Below are 10,000 nucleotides of genomic sequence, written 5' to 3' on the forward strand. Positions count from 1 at the left end.
GGAGGGTGGAAAGAGGAAGCGAAAAGAAGACATTTGAGGAGGTTGGTGGAATACAGGAGGAGTATAGAGATGGAGAGGAGGATTGCGAAGATGAAGAGTGTCATAAGAGTTAAGATAACGGGAGGTGAGGAAAATGAACATACAGAGGAAGACAAGGCGGTTTTGTTGGAAGGTGATAGTGCGGATAAATTGAAAGAATTGTTCAGTGAGCAGATGGATTTAACGGCGTTGTGGTTCAGATGTGACGATTTGCCACCAGTGGTGGCATTCGAAGACATTGTGCAATACTTTGTCGACGAAAATAGTAAGAAAAATTTGTAAAATTGAAATGTGTTTTTTTCTTTTAAGTACCATAAACTGTACACGAACATGAACTGCATAAACAGTTAAATGACACTGTTTGCGTATGGGGCGCGAATAAGACATTTCATTTTTCTCATTATATTACTATATTCATATTCATTTGATTTTCGTTTTATGTACCCTACTGTATTGTGTTGTCTGTCTTTGTTCGTCCCTTCGTTCTAAGAGCTATATGCTTATAATAAAATAAGTGCCCCTAGAAATTGATGAAACGTGGCTGGTGACAGCCACCCTCTTCAACGCGGGGGAGGTTACCAATGTTTTGAAGGTCACAAGGACAACATAGGTGAACTGGTTTGGATAAGGCCTTGATGTGACGGTCCAAATCAGTGTCCAGGATCTGCATAAAATTGTGGATGAGATTGTGTTGTCGGAGGAGATCAAACTAAGAGTGGTAGTGGAGGGAAGACCTCCCATCTGCTACTATTGTGGAGTACAGGGTCATATGCAAGCGAGATGTCCCCAGAAACAAGAAGTGGAACAGGAGGTAGAACAGGAGGTAGAACAGGAGCAACAGGAGGAGGAGGTAGAGCAAGGTATGGTGGCGCAAGGCCAGGTAAAGAAAGTAATGGAAAGAGTAGAAGGGAAATACCCAGTCGGAAAGAGAAAGAAAAAAAGGGAGGAAAATGCATTCTCGCCTACAAAAAGCCCGCAAAAAAAAAGAGAAATGGCAATTTGGAGGAGATGCAGATAGAAGGTGCAGGAGTAGCAAAAAAGAAAATTGCAGAAGAGAGAATAAATGAAAAAGAAAGCATGCAGAAAGGAAAGGAAGCAACAACGAGGAGCGGGAGTAAGATGGACACTCAAGTACCAGGAACATCGGGAGAGTGTGGAGATGGGAAGTGGGAAGAGGTGGCGAAAAGAAGAAATGTGAGGAAGATGGTGGAATACAAGAAGAGTATAGAAATAGAGAAGAGGATTACGAAGATGAAAACCCTTATAAGAGTTAAAATAACGGAAAGTGAATATACAGAGGAAGGCAGGGCGGTTTTGCTGGAGAGAGAGAGAGAGAGAGAGAGAGAGAGAGAGAGAGAGAGAGAGAGAGAGAGAGAGAGAGAGAGAGAGAGAGAGAGCGAGCGGATACATTGAAAGAATTGTTCGGTGAATAGATTGAATTATCGGAGCTGTGGATTCGATGTGACAAACTGCCACCAGTAGTGCCATTCGAAGACATTGTGCAATACATTGTCGATTGAATAAAAAGTAAGTAAAATTTGCAAAATTAAAATGTGTTTAAAAAAAAAAGAATAAACTGTTCACGAACATGTATTGCATAAACAGTTAAATGACACTGTTTGCGTGTGGGGCGCAAGTAAAGCATTTCATTTTTCATTATATCACTATATTCATATTCATTCGATTTATATTTTATGTACCCCACTATATTGTGTTGTCTGTCTTTGTTCGTCTCTTCTTTGTAAGAGCTATATACTCATAGTAAAGAATAAAGCTAGCAAGTCAAAGTACTCCAGACTGATGAAGAACAATAACTCTGAAATTAGTCTCTGGATGCTGGCTTTGCTGGGTGGAGGTGCTTATCACGCTTGTTTGAAAACTTAAGGACACAGAACGCTTGTGTCACGTAGCCAACTGGAAACGATGTTTCCTGGGGCTAAATAGCAGTAGCATTCTTCCCTTTCCTGGGACTGCCACATTAAGTTGGCAATAAACCATCACTCTATAGATATCCTTTCGGAGAAAAGTAGAATTTTGCCCCATAATATAGGCGTAGGCGTGGCTGTGTGGTAAGAAGCATGCTTCCCAGCCACATGGTTCCAGGTTCAGTCCCACTGTGTGGCACCTTGGGCAAGTGTCTTCTGTTATAGCCTCGGGCCGATTGGATTTGGTAGACGAAAACTGAAAGAATCCCATCGTATATATATATATATATATATATATATATATATATATATATATATATATATATATGTCCATGTACGTGTGTCTGTGTTTGTTTTCCACTCCACCGCCTGATAACCGGCGTTGGTGTGTTTATGTCCCCGTAACTTAACGGTTCGGTAAAGAAATCGATAGAGTAGGTACCAGAGTTTACAAAAAGTACTGTGGTCAATATATTCGACTATAAATTCTTCAATGCGGTGCCCCAGCATGGCCGCAGTCTAATGACTGAAACGAGTAAAAGATATAAGATAAAAGATAAAAGATAAAAGATATATTAATTTTTACAGCTCTATAACTAAATTTATATTTTATATAATTAAAAAATAAATTAGCATTTTAATACACTTTTGTTTCAGTTTTTCTGCCCTACATCTTTTACAAATGCCAATCTTCGCTATTAAACTTGGAGGCATTATTTCATAATTTCAAAGGCAGTGATGTAATAGAATCGTTAGCACACCAGACAAAATGCTTAGCAGCATTTCTTCTGGTTTTACGCTCTAAGTTCAAAAGCAGTTGGGATCGACTTTGCCTTTCATCCTTTTGAGATCGATAAAATAAGTACCAGTTGAGCACTGGAGTCAATATAATCGACTAGCTCCTTCCCTTAAAATTTCAGGCCTTGTGCCTATAATTGAAATGATTATTTCATAAACAGAAGAGTTCCTATATTCATATTATATTCTTTAAAATTTATTTCCCATAAATAGTTTTCACCACCTATGTGACTATCTCTCTTTATTTCTTTTATTAATCATACTGGTAACGATTCTGCTCTTGAACATTCCTAATATATCTATTACAACAGCCTTTAATAACCTTAACATGTTTATTTATGTCGAATAAATGAATCAGTTCATAAAGTCTTAATTGGCTACATTGCGTTATTGAAAGTTCCGCACACGTATTTACATCTATGCGCACAGACTTATATCACACACGCACACACACACATATATACATGCATGCGTGCATACATACATGGTGGCTGTCAACTCGTAGACGAATATGACCATCACTATCAAATTATCATAGTCTACACATTAAAGAAAATGGCAGTCAGCAATGCCCGTGCTGAAAGTTGAAGTCGATAACAGCTTGCACAACGCTGCTAAGACTCTCACCCACAAAGCCATTATAATCCAGAGACAAGCAAGAGAAAGATCTACGGCTTTGCAATGCACTGGATATTTCTTATTTTGGAATTATCTTTGTCCTCCAGAGATATCTAAACAAAGACTTGGGGTTTCTCGCTCCACGAGAGGGTGCTGAAAAGTTCCTGGCTTCGAGTGAAATTAAATGCAGGAGGATCAGTTAATTGTGATGTTATTGACCATATACTGCTCTCAGATTCACACACATATTGCAGCAGTCCTTCAGTTTTTCTAAGCCTTGTAAAAGAACTCGGAAATTTGAACCTTTAACCAGGTCTTTCGTTATACATTTAAAGCCAGGAACTCTTCAGCAGCCCGTCGTTAGCTATTGGATGGCCATTGACTTTGTTGAGGGTATCTATTCTTTGATAGGTTTTACTTTTCGTGCTGTAGGGTGTCAAACGGAAAACTACCCCTTTACCATGTAGGCGTGTTAGGGGTGTCGGCTTAGTTGCTGAGAGCCCAACCTTCGGCTGGCTGTACTGGGTTACATGTTACTAATAGCACTATGAGTGGTCTGTATACATACATAAGTATACATACATACATACATACATACATACATACATACATACATATATACATACATACATACATACGTATATACATACAGATGTATATACATTCATACACACACGCGCACGCACGTATAAGGAGAAAGAAAAATAGAGGGAAGACCGACGTTTACACATGCAAAGACGTAGATACATGTAAAGGTGAATATAAATATAAAGATACGTATAAAACAAGTATTTGAAGTGAAATGATATGTATAACACACAGACACACACACACAGATTGTGCCGTGCGATACTATTAAACTGCTGTTATCGTTAAATTCGAGATCATCGCTGAACAAACATATTCTAGCCATGACTACCTCATAGTCTTGTATATCTAGTACTGCATTGTCCAATGTGTTTTCCCTTTTTCGTTTTAATGACTATTGAAAGAACTAGTAGGATATGATTTGAAGGAGACTGGACTGCTATTTCACGCACACACGACACACTCACGCATCCACGCATCCACGCAAACAATCATGCACGCACGCACGCACGCACGCACGCACGCACGCACGCACGCACGCACGCACGCACGCACACATGTACGCATGCACGCATGCACGCACATACATATACACACTCACATACATACACACGCACAGAAACAATATTGACCGAATTGTGTATGGTCCACTAACCAGATATAAGGAAAAACTACACAGACGACTACATATCAACCAAGACAACAACCAAAAAAGGAAAATAAAATAAAAATATAACAAAAACATGTGACCTTCATTTCAGGTAAAAAAAAATATAGTATGGAGAAATATATGAGAGAACTGCTCCTGTGTAGTTATTCCTTTTTTTAACAGTGTTGGGAAAGGTAGCTATTACAGCTATTCAGTATTCGGAGAAGAAAAGAAATTGTTCTGTTTATGCAATACAGCGTAATAATACCTGTTTATATACATTGCATATATTACATATGATTCATACATACATACATACATACATACATACATACATACATACATTGTTAAGTATATTCATATACGTGTGTATGTGTGTCTGTGCCTTATATATGTATGCATATATGTAACTACTTGGACTGTAGGTATATGTTTATTAGTATGTCGATTAAAGCACATTCACCGTTTGGGATACCTGATGTCATACACAGTAACACTATCGTTCTCACTGGATCTACGTCAGGAAATCCGCAGTGTTTGTTGAGTTTATAGATGATGAAGGAAAAGGAAGATGGGTTTAGTACGAATCTTTACTCAGCAGTAATCTTTACTGAGATCTCCTTGGCATGAAGTTCTGGCTAGTTACGCATTGGTACAGCCAGAACAACATGCCAGTGAGATCTCAATATATTTAGGGAGATATCTTTCTCTACACCAAACACTAGAAGGGAAACACCTTGACGCACAATATCCTATCTCTCATGGGACAAATGAAAGATGGGTCTAAACCAGGGACGTCAAACTCAATCGCACAGGGGGCCAAAACTCAAAGCACACTTTAGGTTACAGGCAGAACTGGATAAACATTTATTGAACAGACTAAAACTTTTTGAACATGAATATGTATTGAAACGGATGGTAAATAATTTTATTCCAAAAATAAATTAATTTACTTAAAATATTTGCTCTGCATAAAAATAGCTTCTATCAAAATTATAAAAATTTAAAATAACATGCTGCAAAAAAACAAAAAACCAACAAGAAAATATAAATAAAAAATGTGGTTTTTAGTGAAAATTAAAATAATGAATCAAAACTTTCAATTTTCTTTATGCAATTTTGTCCGAACTACATACTTGGCATATTTTCTTGGCAACGAGTTCATTGATATTTGGGGGCAAGGCTATGTGTTGTTGAGACTCTCAGGGTGGGCTGAAGGTGTTCATCTGTGAGACGACTCCTATGTGATGGTTTATTCTTCAACACAGAGAACATCTGCTTGCACAGGTATGTGCTTCCAAACAAAGACAGTGTTCGAACTGCATGTAAACGGAGCTGAGGTATTGTTCCAGGTGTGAAGCAAGTGAACTGTACGGGCCTCACAGAGTCGTACTTTGCTTTTAATGTCCCATTACACTGCAGTTCTATTAGCTCCATTTGAATCTATACAGGTAGAGTTACCACATTGACGGAAGCACTCAATTTATCAGCAAAGTGTTGCTATGGGAAGACCGTGTCGCTGACTTGGCTCACGATTACTTGGCAACAGGGAAAGTGAGACAAGTTCAATTGGTGTCCTTGTATCTCCCATAAGCGCAGCTTCACTTGAAATGCCTTCACTGCGTCATACATATCACAGATCATGCGATTTCATCCCTGGAGGTGGATATTTGAAACATTGAGATGCGCAGTTATGTCAACCAGAAACGCCAACTCCCATTTCCACTTTTCATCCCGCAGAACTTTGGATTCTTTTCCTTTACTGTCCATGAACTGATATATCTCCTCAACCAGCTCAAAAACTATATTGAAAACCTTTCCCCGACTGAGCCGCCGCACTTCCGTATGATAAGGTACGTCACAGAACTCTGAATGTATATCCCGCAGGAAAGACTGAAATTGGCGGTGATTTAACCCTTTGGCTCGGTTAAAGTTTACGGTTTGCGTTACAGAGCTCATTACATGTTCCATTTTAAGGCTTTAGCGCATAGCATTTCCTGGTGTTTGATGCAGTGATATGTTGTCAACTCATCAGCGCAATTCTCTTCTTGCATCTTTAAACGTATCCCACCCACTAGTCGACTTTTTTCACCGAACATCGCGGGTGCTCCATCTGTTGTAAATCCAACAAGTTTGTCCCAAGGCAGTCTCATGTCAGTTACACTCATATTTTTTCAAAGAGATCTTTTCCTGTTGTCTCGTGCATCGATTTTATGTCCAAAATGTCCTCCATGACGAACAAATTGGACTCCACACCACGGATGAAGATAACCAGCTGTGCCGTATCAGTCGTGTCAGTCTGACACGACTGATTTGTCTTGATGTTTTGTCTCGTAGTGGCGTTTGAGATTATACTCTTTAAGTACAGCAACATTAGCACCACAATTAAAACACAGGAGTTTGTCATCAATGTTAGTAAACGTGTACTCGGTTTCCCACCAGATTTGAAAGGCTCTGTTTTCAGCATCGACTTTTCTCTTGGTCATTGATATAGATAGCTACTACTACAGAATGACGTTACGTGAAAATGATCACCCAAAAGAGCGGCAACGCGGCTGTTGCGGTTCATTATGGCATTAGTAGATTTTACGTCATCAGTGTTTCACAACACGCGATTAGAGAATCGAAGGACGTGTTACCCAGCATGCTTTGCTGTAGTTACAATTAAGACATGTGACTGTCTTATCATGCCTCTTTTATGGTTAACCAAAAAAATCCATAAATGCAAAAGGAAAAGTGATGCCTGTAAATCTTCAGCAAGCAAATACACACAGTTAACACCTCCGGATGATTTAAAACTGAGACCAGTCATAGAAAGCCAGGCATGTAAAACACACAGACTCAGCAACGTCTTGGACATCCTCCTAAAACTCTTCCTAAAACATATACAGAGCTACATACGAGTTGACCTAGACATACTAAATCATCTGCCAAAAACGGTAAATAAACATCCAATTTTTACTTCATTTGATGTTGTCAGATTATATACTAACATTCTCCATGACTATAGAATAACTGGTTAGACACTCACCAATCTGAACTTCCAACATGCATAGCAAAAAATGTATCATTCATACTTGAAAACAACTACTTTACCTTTAACAGTTCGGATTACTGACAAACATCAAGAACTGTGATGGGTACGAAAATAGCTCCCACATACGCCAACTTAGTCATGATATTCCACTAGCAAAACATCTACGATCAATCTCTTCTAATATTCGGTGACACGTTTCATACACAACTCAAAAACAATTGGAAAAGATACTCTGACAAGCTAACTGAATTAAAAATTATATTAAACAACCTAAGCAATAACATCCAAGTCACAATGGAGTTTAACCCCAAAAAACTCGCCTTTCTGGATAGTCTAATCACAAACCAAGATGGGAAAATAGAAACGGATATATTCTACGAACCCACTGACTACAAACAATACATTCTTTTTACATCACGTCACCCGAAACGCACAAAACTCAACATTTCCTTCAATCTCGCAAAATGAATTTGTACAATAGTATCAGAACCATCCAAGCGTGAGCAAAGAGTAGAGTAACTGAGGGACACACTTATCTAAACAGCCTGCCCTCCTGTCATAATCACCAACGGAATAAACAAAGCAAAATAAATGGATATCGATGAACTTAGGAGAAGCCCCCCCCCCCAAAAAAAAAACAAAAAAAACAAAAGAAGGAAAAACGTCTTAGCATTTGTGTTAACCTTCAATCCCAGAAACACCGAAATATTTGAGCACATCTACAAAAACCTCACCATTTTATTTGCAGATGAAAAAAATGAGAAAAGTCTTATAAAACCAACAATCATCAAAAAGCAAAAGGCAGCCCCAAACACTAAAACTCATTCTCACTGGAACAAAAAGACAAAGAAACCCCAACTCAACTGTCACAAGATGCGAAAGAACAAACTGCGGCACTTGCCGTTTACCTAATTGAGGGACCAGAATTTAAATTTAAAGACGGCCAAACCTTCAAAGTTAAATCCAATATCACCTGCAACACAGAAAATCTAATCTACGTAATCACACGCAATGGTTGCCAACATAATTACATAGGTCAGACGGGTGGATTGTTACGCAACAGAATGACGTCTCATCATCAACAGATCCGAGACAAAAACACGAGGAAAATTCCATTAAGCAGTCACATTGCAAACTGTTCAGGAAAAGACTTACTCAATTTCAAAATCTTTCCCCTCAACAAGTGTTCAGATGTTTCAGCCAACAACAAAGATTAAATAAAGGAAGGCAATTTATTAACAAATATAAGCCACAATAGGATATAGAACCAACCTCTACCAATCAATAAATAAGAATGGACACTTAAAAAATGTATACATACTATTGATTTGGAAAGTACTTTCCATCAATTCTTAAATCTTCCAACACGCACGCACGCACGCGCGCACACACACATACACACACACACACATACATATACATGCGTGTGCGTGTATGTGTGTGTGATTGCATGTGTGTGATTGCGTGTGTGTATATTATATATTTTTATTAAAATGGGAAAATGATCACAAAGCACTGTTACCCAGAGTTTCACGGTCCCGTTCGTCGAACAGTTGTGATGAGTGTCCGAAGGACGGGAACATGAAACTGATTAACATTTCTGTAATAATTTTGCAGCGTTAATAATAATATATCACTGTATTTTTGGTTTTCAAGTATTATTTCTCCACCTTGTTTTGCACTTATGTGCTCACCTGTATATATATATATATATATGTATATATATCTTTTGCCTTTTGCTTGTTACAGTCATTTCACTGCGGCCATGCTGGGGCACTGCCTTGAAATTTTAGTCGAATGTGTCGACCTCAGTACCTATTATTCAAAGTACTTACTCTATCGGACCCTTGTGTCGAATCTCTAAGTTACAGGGACGTAAACACCACCACACACTATATATAAATGTACATACACATCTATATACCGTGTTCGGACAGGATTCCGAATGCACTTTTGCCGGAGGACAAGAAGCCGAAACCAAGAGCCGAACGGACACAATGCCGGACGGACATAAAGCCGAACGTACAGAATCATAAAAAGAAACATTCCTACCTACATAGTTTAATGGCCAATTCAGTCTGTCAAATGCTCATACTGTAGGAATAAAATGATTATCATATATTTTAATTTTCGTATGTCTTTTCGGCGTCTTGTCCGTTCGGCATTGTTTCCGTTCGGCTTCTTGGCTTGGGCTTCTTGTCCTTCGGCAAAAGTGCATTCGCCATCCCGTTCGTGTATCCTATATACATACATATGCATTCATGCATAAATGCATATATATACATACATGCATAAATACATACTTACATAGATGCATACATAAATACACAGATGCATACATCCGTA

The 10,000-nt window shown here is 38.5% G+C and overlaps 1 pseudogene; it reads right to left on the bottom strand.

The window, feature by feature from the left end:
• Positions 1 to 5,778: 5,778 nt before the first annotated feature.
• On the bottom strand, positions 5,779 to 7,024 carry LOC106872858 (general transcription factor II-I repeat domain-containing protein 2-like; annotated as a pseudogene).
• Positions 7,025 to 10,000: the final 2,976 nt, after the last annotated feature.

Source organism: Octopus bimaculoides, chromosome 4 (assembly GCF_001194135.2).
Source record: "Octopus bimaculoides isolate UCB-OBI-ISO-001 chromosome 4, ASM119413v2, whole genome shotgun sequence".
NCBI classification, from domain to species: Eukaryota; Metazoa; Mollusca; class Cephalopoda; order Octopoda; family Octopodidae; genus Octopus; species Octopus bimaculoides.